At 42.6% G+C, this 15,441-nt stretch overlaps 1 long non-coding RNA gene across 22 annotated transcripts; it reads left to right on the forward strand.

Moving 5' to 3' along the window:
- Positions 1-542: 542 nt before the first annotated feature.
- LOC123153442 (uncharacterized) lies at positions 543-14,721 on the forward strand. Of its 22 annotated transcripts, none has more exons than XR_006476492.1 (8): positions 544-2,575; positions 2,677-2,902; positions 3,045-3,243; positions 3,737-3,789; positions 4,166-4,300; positions 5,469-11,686; positions 11,791-11,945; positions 13,654-14,717. It is a non-coding gene; the product is annotated as an uncharacterized lncRNA (long non-coding RNA). The 22 variants fall into 22 exon arrangements; XR_006476493.1 differs by having other exon boundaries at positions 13,657-14,717; XR_006476503.1 differs by lacking the exons at positions 11,791-11,945; positions 13,654-14,717 and having other exon boundaries at positions 554-1,557; positions 1,727-1,867; positions 1,943-2,575; positions 5,469-6,357.
- The last annotated feature ends 720 nt before the right edge of the window (positions 14,722-15,441 follow it).

Genomic DNA, 15,441 nt, shown 5'->3' on the forward strand with positions numbered 1-15,441 from the left:
TCGCCGACGCCATGGACTAGGGTTCGAGCGAGGAGGAGGAGGGGAGGGGAATGGTGCGGCCGGGCTGGAGCTGGTGCGATCGGACCGGTTAGGACAGCAGCGCACCGGCTCGTCCTAGTCAGCACGCGGGCGCGCGCGGGCACGCGCCGATTGGCCAGCGTGGCACCTGACGGGTGGGCCCGACCTGTCGGATCGGGCGTCAATACGTATAAATACGCGTTTTAGTCCAATTTGAAAAAATTTGGACCAATGTTGGTACTGACATGCAAAAATTAGCAATCGTGGTACTAATCTGCATGTGATACCTGAATTGTGGTACTTCTTCTGTGCGATTAACTCATCGAGGCGTGCCTGCGCTCGCGAGCGATTTCTCACCGCTCGATCATTTTACTCTGGCCGTTTTTACCTCCGTGTCAGCTGGTCAACCGTCTAGGCATTTTGCACACATGACTTAGGCTGTAACTCAATGACTGGTGGGCTCTTTTGTCTGTAGGGTCCAGGGATCAATCAATGGGTTTCTTGCCGGACTGCGTGGTGCAAAATTGGTGATGCGGTGAAAACCTAGCCCAATCCCCTCCCGTCCCAAAGCCCCAATCGCCTCCCAGCCTCGAACCCCGCGTCGCCGCGACCTCCATCCCCCCCGCGGTCCGCCTCATCTCCTCTCCCTCTAATCTCGTCGCGCCGCCGCCTTTTCCTCTCTCCATCCCCGTCCCTGCCACGAGCCCCTCCCCTTCCCCGTCCCGACGGCCTCATCCTCTGCTGCTCTCCTTGTTGGGTGTTGCTCCAGATCGCGGGAGACGATCTGCAGCCGGGTCTGCGCAGTTGAGGTGAGGAACGGAAGTGGGGGAAGGAGTAGCGATGCTGGTGTCAGGGGACGGAGGTGAGGGAAGGAGCAGCAAGGGGCCACCTCATGCCCCGTAGTCCGCTCCTCCTTGTCAGCGCCATCGCAACTCCAGCAACGACAGTTCATCTCCATGGTCCTCCTCCTCCTGTTTCTTTCCTTCCACACTAATCAGCTCATTTTTCTTGTTCATACCTGTAGCCTGTAGGCCATACATGCCCATTTTTCTTCTCTGTACTTTTTCTTGTTTATACCTGTAGAAAAAATTGTGGCAGTGATGATTGATCTAAGTTACCTCTGGAGATGTAGGTAGTAGTCTTCTCTGCACTCTCATGTTTCATAATTTACCCCCTTGGACACTCTCACCGATGGTTCTAGATGCTATTTGCCTGATGAATTGGTTCGCATATAATGTTTAACAAGATGCATCTTCTCCCCTGCTTTTTTTTGCTGCAGGACTTTATTCCTTGCACTCTTGAGTCTTTTGAGAAGGAGAAAATTATTGTTGGGAGGCAAAAAGACTGATGATGAGTTCCTGAAACAGAGTGCAACAGTGAAGAACAAGAGGCCTTTTTTATTGATGAGTCGGTCGAATAGACTGTAGATGATTGCCAAAAAGTGGTTATCGAAGGATTGGAGTCAAGCTTAGGATCAGTCTATCCTATGGGCCTATACTACAATGTTTATTTGGCTTGTTAGAATACATGTAGAATGAGGTATTTCTCTCGTTACTTATTTTGCTATAGAACCCTGTTGGTTGCATTCTTGGGTGCTTCGGCAAGCAGCAATTGCACAAGTTGATTGTGGTTACTACTTTTGATTATAATTTGCAAGCAGTCCTGTGAGGCCATTGTGGCATGTGCTTAGACTTCTATTGATGTGTAGTGCATCAACCGACATAGGAGAAATCAGGTTCATAGATGGGTGCTTTATGCTGGGGTGAAAGAGTTTTAGGCCGTTGATTTCCCAATGAAGGAGCTTCGAGACAAGCGCTGCAATTATGTAGTTTTGTATATGACATAATCTGTACGAACCCTCTCCTTGTTTCTTTTTGCTCTTGGTTTTGCCCCTGTTGATTAATGATGCTACCAATTATTCTAGCTATTTTCATTGTACCATGTGCCTATGAGATCTGCACAGACAGAATTCGTGCTGATTTATTTAGTGGTGGCACATATGACAGCTACAACAGCCTGGTAATTAGTCCTCAAATAAGGTAGTTTCCCTCTTCCCTTTACATATCATGGATATATGTGGTGGTTCCTTGCCATTGCTGAAGGGAGGACTCTAAATGTATTTTTGTGTTATCCCTGATTATGTTAATCAGGCCGTGTATGTTCTGTTGGTCTATTTTGAATTTTCGTTTGTCAACTTTTACAGAATTTCAAAGATGTAATTTTCTCTCATGTAGTAGCCTCATTTTTCATATATATACAATAGTCTATTTTCCTTTCTGCAAATTAGACCAATAGTCTATTTTAGTCAACTTAAGGGTATGTTGAATATGACAATTAATGAAGATGGCCATTCTTGCTGTCGAAAGTACAGAATCTGACTCATTTTAAAGTAGTACGTTCTCTTTATGACAAGACTAAGCTTCTAATTTAGCAAGTGTTTTACTTCAACACAAATTGCTGCAGGAAAGAAAGCATTTTTTTGCAACAAAGCAAGCATTAAACGAGCTGAAGTGTCTGGAGCAGAAGAGCTTGAATTTTTTGCAAACGTAAATTTAAGGTAACCTTCTCCATGAATATGTCTTTCCTTTCAACCATCTATGTATTGTATTTGAGACAATAGAAAAGGAACACTGGAGATTTATCAGGCTAAAATTTTAGGTATTTAAATGGTGGAGATTTGTGAAATCTGCAGACCATTGTATATGTCTCAACGTAGGCCCAACCCAGTTTCCATATTTTAAAGGAGGCTGCACCACCAATACCTCCGACAGAACAGCTAGCAGCGACCACAACAGTCCACAGAAGCATCACTAGCTGTGACCCTCGATATACCTGATGCCCTCTATGCCTCTCCATCCCTTTCGGCTGCTTGGTTGCGAGAAAGGTTCACTGCTGCATTTTGTTTATAGATGCCTCCTCTTCTAGGCCATCATGGGCAGCCGCGCGTCACTGCGTTCGTCTTGCTCTGTTCCGCTATGGCAATATTTCGAACTTATTACATGAATGGCTTTTCCACTATATTGCAGTACATTCTCTGCCTTCATTCACGTATGTTGCTGACAAGGATCGGAAATCTCTGTTCCCCTCGAGGACTGAAAATTGTCGAAACAGTCAATTATATGGTGTTGAATTATTGAATACTACCAATTTATTTGTTAATGGCCAGTAGAAAAAGGAAGGCAACTTATTTTTCAAAACTGATGAGCAATGAGTGCACTCTACAAGGTAAGCCCAACTGCTATTGGTACGGAACTATTGACAATTATCTTTGGATATTTCTCTTTTATCTATAGTGTCCCGAAGGTGACAAAAATTTATCTTGCATGGTTGTACATATTCTGCTAGCTCCTCGTTATGGCTAGGCAGGCTAAGTAAAAAGCTACACAACTTTTTTTATTATAGCTGAAGCATGATTTCCCTCTAGCTTGAAATATGGTTCCACATTTGATTTTCTTTTTTAGCGATTGGCTTAATTGTTTGGTTAAATTATTACAAGGAGCATATGGCATCCATTAATTATATTCATGTATCAAGTAGACTACTGGATTTGCTAGGATGGAGTCTGGAACTGGTAAGGTGATGGTGAAGTGTAGCGCACTATGCTTGAGCTTCTATACAACATGATGGTTTTGAAACATCAAATATGACATTGATTTTTCTGTGTGTTGACCATACATATGAAGAAGCAATGTCTTGATGCAGTATATGTTTCTTGCAGATTTTCATGGCAACAAACATGATAGACATCTTGGATCGGGCCCTTCTTAGACGGTAAGACCTAGCACATTGACAGAAAGACTGGATTTCCGAATCCTGATGAGGATGTGTATGATGTATGGTGTAACATAGAGTGTTTTTCCAGTGCACTTTTTTATGATATAACCCTTGCTTCCTATTTCTCGTGATAAATTCACAGTTTCTGAGTTAACTGAGAGGTCAAATTATTATTTATGTTGTGTACGGCTGTAGGCATCCATTGCCTTCGGCGATAGAAAAAACTGTGTACTTTTGATATGTTTTATTGAAGGTTGTTAACATTAAATTTGAAACTACAAAAAACTTGAGCAATATGAGGATTTTGTTTTGTCATTGCCGATATGTACTACTGCGGGCCTCATTTATTTTTTTACCCCGTGATTTAGGACAGACTCATGATAAGGTGCATTAATTATGGATGCCGTGCAATCAGCAGCCTAATACAAGGAGGACCCCATGAAGCAAAGGGGAGAGGACAATGATATGCTCACATGGGATCCCTTTCCTTCAGTGTATTAAACGACAGGTAATATATTTCTACTGCACAAATTGGAATGCTTATCTCTGTCTTCTGTTTTTTCGTTGGAGCTACCATGTCTTAGGGTGTATTATGAATGTGTTGCAGTAATATTCTTGTGATTATAATGCATGGAATTTGAGTTCAATCTGTGTCAACATAAGTGTACTGGTGACTTCTGACTTCCGACTATAATTTAGTCTCTGTTATTCTTACTTGTGCCCAAGTACCCACATTTCTGCTGACCGAGCATTCTGTCTATAGTACCCAAAAATGCTCAGAAGATTATGATTGGGTGGACATTATTTATTTGTATGTGACAACATTAGTAATTTATTAATATTTGGGTAAAGCTTGTGGGTTCTGAATGGAAAGGAAGTATGGGTCAAGAAAACCTAGGCTGGTTGAGGAAAATACACGAGTAGACGGTCATGGATTGCTAAATGAACAATCGTGAAAGAAAAGGTTGGCATGCTTGCTATTTTCATTTATTTCACTATATTGGGGGTCCATAACTGATCTCAAGCATTCATCCTCGGAACAGAATATCAATGCTCTAGATGATACGGAGGGAGACTGCACAAAAAAATAAACACGTGCAATTATAGTTTTTCAGTGATAAAAAATGAAAATTAATCAATATATACGTATGTAAATATGACCAAGCAGATGCAAGTTAGACAAAGATCAGAAGTAATAAATGCACAGACAAGCCTATGACAAGCAGTTCTAAAAGCCCATACAGGTCCAGCCCATCCACATTTTGCTCAGGCTCCACATCGTATATAACTACTGCAAGAGTACACTTTGACCTAAATCCCCAATCGACAAGCTCCTGGTTCTCTCTACCGACCAGCGGCTCCACCAGCGATCCATCAACACCTGCCAGAAAAAAATGTGATTCATCACTTGATTTCCGATCCCCTTCTTTATTTGCTTTCTCCTCACTGTAGTATTCGTGGAGGACATCAACATTAGTATGGTCTATGACGAGGGATCCCCAGGATCAACATCGTCAAGGACAAGAACGCCTGATGTAATGTTCTAAACCCCTGTTGTAGTTTATTCATCCTAGAGAGAGGCTCAAACAAATTACTGTGCCCAATTGAAATCCTCATCTGTTAGTTCAGATATCATTTTGTCAAACAAATGTTTTACCCTTACTTTGCCTCTACAGGATAATGACTACCTGATAGTGATTCCTTATGCCCACATATTTGACCTTATGCTAAAAGCTTTAAAGTTGCCCCCTGCAACTTACCATCACAAGATATGCTCAGGCGGCGAGAATCATGTGACAGTTACTTTCATTTCTTCCTTGCAATTACTAGATGGTTTGCTTGTTCCAAGCTCAATATCGGGTGCAATTTTAGATGGCTATGAAGATGCAGAAGACAGTGCTGCTATCGAAGCTATTAGATACATGGAAAATGCATATGGCAGAGAAATGAGAGACTACCACTACACCCATGTCAAGAGGCTAGAAAATCAAGTGAAGCACCTGGTCACATGGTTGGTTGGTTGCAGCGAATGAGACAATCAAGCTGCGCAAAGGATGCTACCACGCTGTCCGGTATATGAGCTCATATTCTACCCAAATACAAAACACAACGACTACTCGGCACCTGAGAGGACATGATAACACCAGGGGGGTTATGAAAGCAGCACTTGCAAGCATTGAAAAACGGACACAAAGGCTACGTTATATTGTTATGAAGTCCGAGCAGCGCCTGGAGACCACAAGAAATAGTGTCTGGTAAATTCAATCAATGTGTCATAACCAGCACGCTTCTGTGGTTACTAAAACAGCCACCTTTTATTTCGTATCGATCAAACCAGCACCTTTCCCATTTTGGAGTACTCTGAGCAAGATATGTATAGCCTTTAGTCTTCCATTGCTGCCTCTATGGTGAAAAGTAGTGAATGGTGCAGTCTATAAACTTTAGATTTCGTTATCTCTGTGGTCAAGAGCAGTTTATCATCACTTATTATATATGTATAGGATTGCTATTCTACTGTTATTTCCAGAACACTATAATTAAAGAAACAACCTCTCCTTCTATGCACACTTTCACTTCAATGCTTTGATTAAAGATTTTCTGTAATCATGTCTTGTGATCACAGTATGTGCAAAGAAAAATAAGAACAATTACGTTGCTGCTTATTTTGCAAGGGATCTTCAACTAAAAGTATCTAAAAAGGTCAAACTCCATTCAATTCTTTATTTTCTTTTCAAGGAAATACCTTTTCCATATAAAAGGAAAAAAGTTTTCGTGTCAATGCATACTTATAATATTCACTTGCTGGATTTCATAAGCATATTTCTCTTTTTAAAAGGCATGAAAAAAATTTAGCTCATACCCACATATCTATTTGTTTACGCTATACAAAATATACAGAGTAAAAATTGATGCAGTCTGATTTTTTTATGCACACTCTTTCAATACTTGGCTTCCTATCGCCCTTTGCGCCATGGGCGCAACGAGTCATCTAGTGAAGAATAAAGCATGAGAGACTGGATATCTCTGTTGTCAGTTTGGTTTACATCTCCGGCCATGTTGGTCAACTGAAATACACTCCAGCCATAAGCTTGCTACTCAGTTGAGATTATGAGCACTGTACTGAGCCTAAGATAAAGAAGGAACCTTGAACAGAGTTTGCTTTCAAGATATCGGGATAACAAAAAGCTCAATCCACTTAGTATAGCGGAGTAACACTCAAGGTTATGTCAGCTACAGTATTAGCAAACTAAAGTCTGAATCATCAATGCCAATTGAAGATCACATTTGTTCGCATTCCAAAGTCAGAGTGCATCAAATCAGTATAAAAAGAATCCAATGCATCCTTGCAAATCTCTAGTGCATAATCACAAGTGAAAAAGGACAAACTATTTAGTAACACAAGGGTGGTGCAAACTCAAATCTGAATCATTATCAATGGCAATTGAATCGAACTCATCTCTACTTCTGGTCCTCTGCTGCCGCCCCTGAACTGCTGATTCTGCTCTCTGTTGCTTCCCTCGGCTGCTGTACCTCTCCTTCTCCAATGAACTGCTGCTCCTAATCTTCTCTGAACCCAAACTGTTGCTGCTTCGCTTCCTCTCTAAACCTCATAACAAAATTTAGAAAGCTTAGAGTGCACCATAGCAAAAATGCAGGTCTCGACATAGGGTAATAAAATTCTGATCTTGGGATCTTTAGATGAAGTACCTGCGATCAATTCCATGTGTGCAACACTCCAACTACTAAAAGAGTCAGGTTCGAAGCTAGGGCCTCTTGGTAAGAGCTGAGGGATTCTACACCAACCAAACAACAAAGCACAAGAAGACCATGATGTATCAAGTCCTAGAAAATTGAGTATTAGTTGCATTTTTACTCAAAAACATTTTCAACTACTATTAGATGCTCCAATCTATATGTGCATGTCTAAAAATTCTAGGCTGCAAAACCAAAGAAAACGGGAAAGATCAAGACACACAATTGTTCCATTGCATGAGAAGGTAAGCTGATCTTTACAACATTCTATATATCTTATATCTTTGTGAGACCCACGGACTCAGTGCAGAAAACTCTTCTAATGGATATTTATACTATTGCTGCTAATGTTGGTCCTTTCAGCCTCAAATTACTGCTCCAGTTTAGACAGGAAGCCCCATTGTTCAGTATAGATGGCAGTTTATATGTGTTTTTAAAAGCAAGAGCACCACCTCATGCTATGGAAACCTAAAGAGCAGACAAAAAAAATGCCCATTTACATAATCTAACAAACTTTAAGCTAGTAGTCATGTGACCACAAGTTTATTACTATGGACATTTGCATTTGTCTACTTGTTGTATAATCATATAATGGGCAAGCACAAGTTCCAGTATATAGGATAGCATACGTACACATAAATGTAGACCAAATTTCATCGGCTAGAATTGTGAACCGAATTAATTAGAAGAATACAAACGGACCATATCCCCACAGAATAAGAGATGGCCAACTGCTCACACGACAAATAGATAAACTTGTTCAGCAGCCTCCCCAGCGCTAGGCAACGACACCGGCAGCCTCCCCAACACTCTATCACTGCACGAGCTGCCATTACCCCTTGTCTATATCTCGATCTTGATCTGGAAAAATAACAGTGAGAAAAGAATTATTTACCTGATACAAAAAATATAATTCTCTGGTGCATTAAAAGAAACTATTGTGGCAATCATTAAACATGCAACAGGAGTTTAATTATAGGAACCGCATATAGTCATGGGTAAATCTCAAAGCATCTTTGCTCGATATTCTCTTTATATGATCTGCCAAAATTAGGTGTGCCATTATGCTTGGCAAACTCAACAATTCACTTGCTATAGTTCCTTCGTACTATATTTGGCAACCTAAAAATAATGTGTAGGGGAGGGCATAAGTGTATGTCAAAGGATCATAACCCAAAGTATGTTTAGTAAATTACCACAAAAAAGCACAAACTTGAGTGTGCAAAAGAATTGTTAGCAATTGGGATGGGCATCGATGAAGAACATTTCTGATCTACAATTTGATCACCGGTAAACTTGCTCTTTTTAGAAGAAAAAAAATGGTCAGGAGAAATCACAAATTAGTTCCAGCTCCCTCCATACTTCTTATATAAATACAACCAAAAAGCAGTGATAAAAACTTCCCCAACATCAATACTCTGAAAACAAATATGCCAAAGATGGGTTTTACCTTCCCTGGAAGTTTATAGTACTCCAAAGCTTCAGCCAACCGTTGTTAACGGAGGGGAATGCATATATATGCAGGCAACCACAACCTGCTCTCGCGACCCGTCCTCTTGGACCTTGCCGCCCCGTCCCAGTGCCTCCATCTATCTGCAACACACACACACCTTGTTGCCCCGTCCCAGTGCCTCCATCTATCTACAACACACACCCAGCCTACGTTGCGCGGATACTTCAAAAAGTGCGCGTATCCAGCCGGATACTGCCCCGATACTCGGATACTGCCCCGATACTTTTCGATACGTATCCCGTAAGTATCCCTCGATATTTTGATATTAAAAAAAGAAAATAATGTTTGATACTCCTAGGATACTTCTGCGATGCGTTTTGGATACTTGAACCCCTCGTTTGACGTGAAATCCCCTCAATAATAAAGGCGCCTTTGAAGATTCCCAACATGGGCGTGAGTTTATGTGAAAACATGTCTGTCAATATTTTTTATTCAATTGAAAGGTGAGCAAGAAAGAGTCGATGCATTGATTGAAACAGCAAACCTGGTCAAATCTCACGGCCAATTAATAAAAGTGGACTAAGTGCAAGAAAATAAAGGGGTAATCTTATTGAGGTATGCTTTGACCTAGAAGCTCCTTAAATTTTTTTCTTCATATTTATAATAATTAATATTTAACATCTATATATAAACGTATCCCCGTATCCATGTTTTTAGAGAATTGACGTATCGGGCGTATCCCCGTATCGCGTATCCAATACGTATCCAAGTATCCGTGTAACGTAGCACCCAGCCGACTTCACCCAGGCCTACCCCTGTCTGCGATGGGCCTGTGCCTCCAGCGTCCGCCGTGGCCTGTAGCTCGTCCGTCGTGCGCTAAAACCTGAATCCAGGTTGTACGTTGTCCCAATCCAATCTCTCCTTTTTCCTTTCTCATCATCCGATCTTTTTTCCTCGAGGTGTGTCATTGTAGACGCAGACTTTTTTCAGTTCTATTTAATCGGCCATAGGCGCAACTCTTTGTCACCCGAGTTGTGTAGTCTCTCCTTTAATTCCTTCCTGCATATATTTATGTCAATGTGCTTACGTCCGTTCTCTCATCAAATGCCCGTGTGTTGCAACGGGAGAGCACCGGTTCCTATGAAGCACGGTTGGTCGAGTTGAGAAACTGTGTCATAGGACAAAAAAAGCAAATAAACTATCCTTCCACTACACAATGATAAAAGAAAATAACTTACTGTGCAAATGGCTCAAGTCAGTTAATTAGGAACTTCTTCATATTAACCAACTCTTCACGTGCAGCAACAGCCATCATCTCAAATATGCTGAGGCTTGTCTATAAAGGCAAGAACAAAATCAAGTTTAGGAACATCAAAAATTAATTAGAATGAGAGCAGTACGTTGATGGCATGTGGCAAGCACAAAATATTCAGTCTCATTCTTGTAGGGAACAATCAAATGCAGCACTGTGGCCACCTTTATGACTAACTTTTGTGGGATTAAAAGAGCTACATCTGTAGACATTCAACAGTTATTGGCTTCATTCTTACCCTAATTCTTAGGACATATTTGTGTTTACAACAACATTCAGGTCAGGTAACAAAGACTAACTCCCATGGTTACATGCTTGAGGTGATGCTATCATTCTGTCAGTATAATAGTAGAAATCCTCATATCCTCTTGCAATCTGTATGTACATGTTTATGTTTTTTCTACCAAGAGAAAACTATTATGGACATGAAACATAATCAAATCAGGTTGATTTCTATTTACATAAAGAATCCCATTTATATGGTCTATCTGTACAATTATATGGCTAATGGTTAGAACGAATGAATTTATTTTGGGGAACAAGAGAACGGATGATTTGAAGTGTATGTGCTCCACCACTATGGTGAGGATACACATATTGCTTATTGTGCAGGATAATAGAAACATGCAGAACGTCTTGCCTCAGATTTGCAGGAGTACTACTGGACCAGATCTTATCAGTTCAAGGAACAAATTGGAGTGGTGCGCAATAATACTTTTCTTAAAGAACTTACTTTGCATGTAAACTAATCTCTAACACAAACACATCTTCAGAGCCACCCAATAGCTCAGCCAACTTCGATCTAGACCCCAACTGTATCATACAGGAAAACAAAGTTGACTAAACCACACAAGAAGAAAGGATTCCAATATGATGAATCCGGTGATGGAGCACCTTTTGGTCCCTGCAGCAAAGTTGGATGCCACGAGGGAGAGGATATGCCGAGCGTCAGGTGGCTAGCATGACAATGTTCCCAATATTTTTTCCTGGACACTAAAAAACTAAAAACAGTTGGATTCAAGGGCAAGCCTACACGATCCTTTAATTCTCCACAAAACAAAAAAATGTAAACATAAAAAAACCATACAACTTTACATGTTTTGCCTTTTTTTTCTCAAGATGGAAAATCATAATACAGAAGGAGATAGGCCAAAAGATTGACTAAATGAATAACAGAGCAGCTCCTCTCTGTTTTTCCTGAACCACTACACTTTTTTTCCTGGACCTCTGCAAGTGACAACAGCAAGCGTCTGGATTCTCCACTGCTACCGATGCAACTTGCAGTACAATTTTGCATATTTATGCAGGTTTATATGAGGCACCAAGCCATGACCTGAGTCGTGTGCTGGCCATGATCTCAAGATGTGCACACGACAGTAAGTATTCTAGCAACATCGATTACTTGAAGACAGAGTATACATTGACAGAACTTACAATATTACTTGAAGACAGTGGACACTGACAGAATTTCATCCTCCAGCTGCGGAGCTTGGCAGGGGCGGCGGCGCTGTGAGGTGCAGCCCATGGGGAAGGTGAGGGGCGGCCGGATCCGCGGGTGCTGGCAACGGACGACGGCATGGTCGGGCGCTCGGTGAGGCAGAGGCGCGGGGGCACAACTGCGTAGGGAGGCTGCCGGTAGGTTCGATTTGGAAATCGAGGAGAGGACTGGGTGGATGGATTTTTGGATCTGGGGGATCCTGATGGGAGGAGGGTAGGCGGTGGTGGCGCTCGGCGGCGGGGTGTGTCCGGCGGCGCGCGGTGAGGGCAGGGTAGGAGGTGGTGTTGCGCTGCCGGTGGAGATGTGATTGGGAAGCCGGGACGTGCGTGGCTGGGCAATTCTTTTTCTCTCCCGTACCGGTTCGGCTGACTTACCATGAAGACTGCGGGTGGAATACCTAAACGGCAAATTTGATAATTTGCCACCCCTTACCTCCCCCTTTCATAATTTGCCCTCCCCTTGAGAATGACAGGTGGGGTTCGGGCCCGCCTGTCATTGAGATAATGGGTGACAAATTATGAAAAAAGGAAGTAAGGGGTGGCAAATTATCAAATCGCTCTACCTAAACGGAGAGGACTTTACGAACATGCTATTAGTACCACCTTGTTTATATTACGATTTTGTTTATATACGAATCGTAAAAGCGTATTATGACATGAGAAGAAAGTGTATTGTGACGGTGAACTCGACAAAGTCAATCCGTGCTTTATTAGTCAAAAAAATTCGTGCTTTATTATTAGGGAGAGACTAGCACAAATGTCCGTGCATTGCAACCGGCGTAGACTCACAAAATCATATCCATGTGCTATTATGCACATAGCAAAAGTGCCCGTGCGTTGCAACAATACAAAATAACTAACAATCTATCCCTAATAATAAAGCATGGATTGACTCCGTGGGTTCACCGTCACAATACGCTTTCTTCTCATGTCATAATATGCTTTTATAATTTCTATGGACAAAATAGTAATATAAATAAGGTGGTACTAATCTACCGTCCGACGCCCGTCTCAAAGTCCAAACATAACTCCTCCTTCCCCCGCCGTCTTTTATGCCAACGCATCCTACCCTCCTCTTGAAACAGGCCCGCACGAATCCTTCCTCCCTCGCATGTCCGTCGCCGCCGCCGCCAGCACCGGCCACCTAGCCCCAGGCGCGGGACAGATCTAGGAATCAGGAGGGGATGGACGGAGTATGGCGAACAGGCCGACGGGGATGTGCTCTCTCCTCCCGCTACCAAGGCCCGTGGGCGGGGCGCCCGACCTCTAGACGACGGTGGCGATAACCAAGGACGGATGTGCATCCTGGCATGTCAACTCAAGATGATCAAGTGAGGTCTGCATAGGGTGGTGGCTGGCGGGTTGGACGCGCAGAACTTCGGCGGCGGCCGGATCCAGGTGAGCGGCGACGAGACCTTGCAAGGCGTCGGGGTTCTCCGGGGCGGCACCATGGTTGCTCCAGCGTGCTCCTGTAAGAAAAGGAGGGAGGACGAGGGAGAGGGAGAGAGAAAACCGGGAGGAAGGAGAGAAACGAGGGGAGGCACGGCAGGGAGCTGTGCTGCTGGTTTCTCCGGTGAAGAGCAGATAGGGCGCGGACGTTCGCGGGAGTGGGCGGCATTTGGCGACGGAGGCGCTGGTCGGGGAGCGCGTGGTGCGAGCTCCCAGGGGGAGATGGACGAGGACGAGGACGAGGACGGTCTGGTGCGCTGCTGGTGCGGGGGGGGGGGGGGCATGGGAGAGGGACGATTGCTCTTGCTGGTGTGCTCCTATTAGTTGCATATTATACTATTGCTTTCCTGTTGTTTGTTGATTGATTGATGTTGCTGATGCTACTACTTTGATGCAGCAGCTGCTAATCTCATGTGGAGGACGCGCAGGGGCGGGCGGTGAGCGAATTGAATCTGGGAATTCACCCAGGGAAGCAACATATAATCTTTTGATCTTTGTCTTGCCTCCAGTGCAAGTTCAGTTTGTCCAGCAGTGCTCTTGACAAATTTCTAGAATGAAGAATGAAATACTTGGAGATAGGCTACCAATTCGGCAAGAATATATATGTCATGGATCTGTTTATAACTATTTTACTGTGCTTAGATTTGGTCGGCAGGTTTTAGGTTGTACTGCAGCCTAAATGTGATCCTGCTTGTTGTTGCTATGCATTTTATATTTCCAGATATACTATAATTTCCCCGTTTTTAACCAGTTTGGGGCGTATAAGAAGAGAAAGTGAATAACTGAATGCAATGGCAGGTGTTGAACTGAGGTTTACACATTGGTGCACATGATGTGTCAATCAAACATACTATAGCCCTCATATAATGGCTGTTGTTGTTTGCAAAGTAAGAAGTGAATGATGCAAAGAGATTTATGCTGTAGAAGAACTTCCAAGGTAGTCTCCGAAGCCCTTCCATTGGAATTTGACAAAATTCCCAACCACATAGGTTACACACAATTTAAGCCTCCATGGTACTAAAAATGCCATGTCTGTTGGTCCTTTGTTTAGAAATGTTTTAGTCACATATTCTTATGTAATTACGGTATGACAAAAATAGCACTTCAGGCCCTTATTAACCGTGTTTCTCCTTTGTTTTGGTCTTCTCTTAATTTGTTTGTTTGCTTAAGGATACCCCTAATTTTCTAAAAAAATGCATGTGAGTAAAGATTACAGTGGCTCAAATAGCATGTAGATTTAATAAACCGAATAATTGATTGTTGGTGTTGTTTCTAGCGTATCACATATAGTAGCAGAGACTCAGCATGGGGGTCTGCCGCTTGAAGAGATGCAAATGTTGCAACTTCACCAGAGGTTCTATGTTGGAGTTCTGTGTGTCGGTGGTTCAAGGTTCTTTCCCTTATTCTATTTTTCTCTCTGCAGTTTTTGTGTAATGTATGATTTATTCGTTCTAAAAGTTGTATGGTAACGAGCGAGCCTAATCTGAAAATATATTAGACTAACGATTGCTTTAGTTTGTTAGATGGGCATGATGTAGTTGTAGGAGACACATGCCTTCTATGTTCATGCCATTGTTTTTTTCAATTTTTAATTTGCAGACTTTACATTCCACATTATCTTCCGCTGCCATTGCGAAATGCCTATATATATATATGGTTATAAATCCTCTATGATTATAGAGTGCAAGCTACCTTTTGAGACATGTAAACTGAAGCCTGAAAAAATGCAGAATGAAAAACGCCTTGATATTCAGTAGCAGAAGTGAGAACATGTATATATTCTGTTGGTGAAAAGTTTTCAGATATACAGTAGCAGTAGCAGTAGAAATGCGCCAGGGGATGTGAACGCCATAGAAATCGCAGAGGCCTACCTTGATATCTGAAAAACGCCTTGATATTCAGTAGCAGTAGCAGTATGAAATGCGCCAGGTGTTGGGAAACGTAGTAATTTCAAAAAAATTCCTACGCACACGCAAGATCATGGTGATGCATAGCAACGAGAGGAGAGAGTGTTGTCTACGTACCCTCGTAGACCGACAGCGGAAGTGTTATGACAATGCAGTTGATGTAGTCATACGTCTTCACGGCCCGACCGATCAAGCACCGAAACTACGACACCTTCGAGTTTTAGCACACGCTCAACTCGATGACGATCCCCGGACTCCTATCCAGCAAAGTGTCGGGG

Source organism: Triticum aestivum, chromosome 7A (assembly GCF_018294505.1).
Source record: "Triticum aestivum cultivar Chinese Spring chromosome 7A, IWGSC CS RefSeq v2.1, whole genome shotgun sequence".
Classification (NCBI taxonomy): domain Eukaryota; kingdom Viridiplantae; phylum Streptophyta; class Magnoliopsida; order Poales; family Poaceae; genus Triticum; species Triticum aestivum.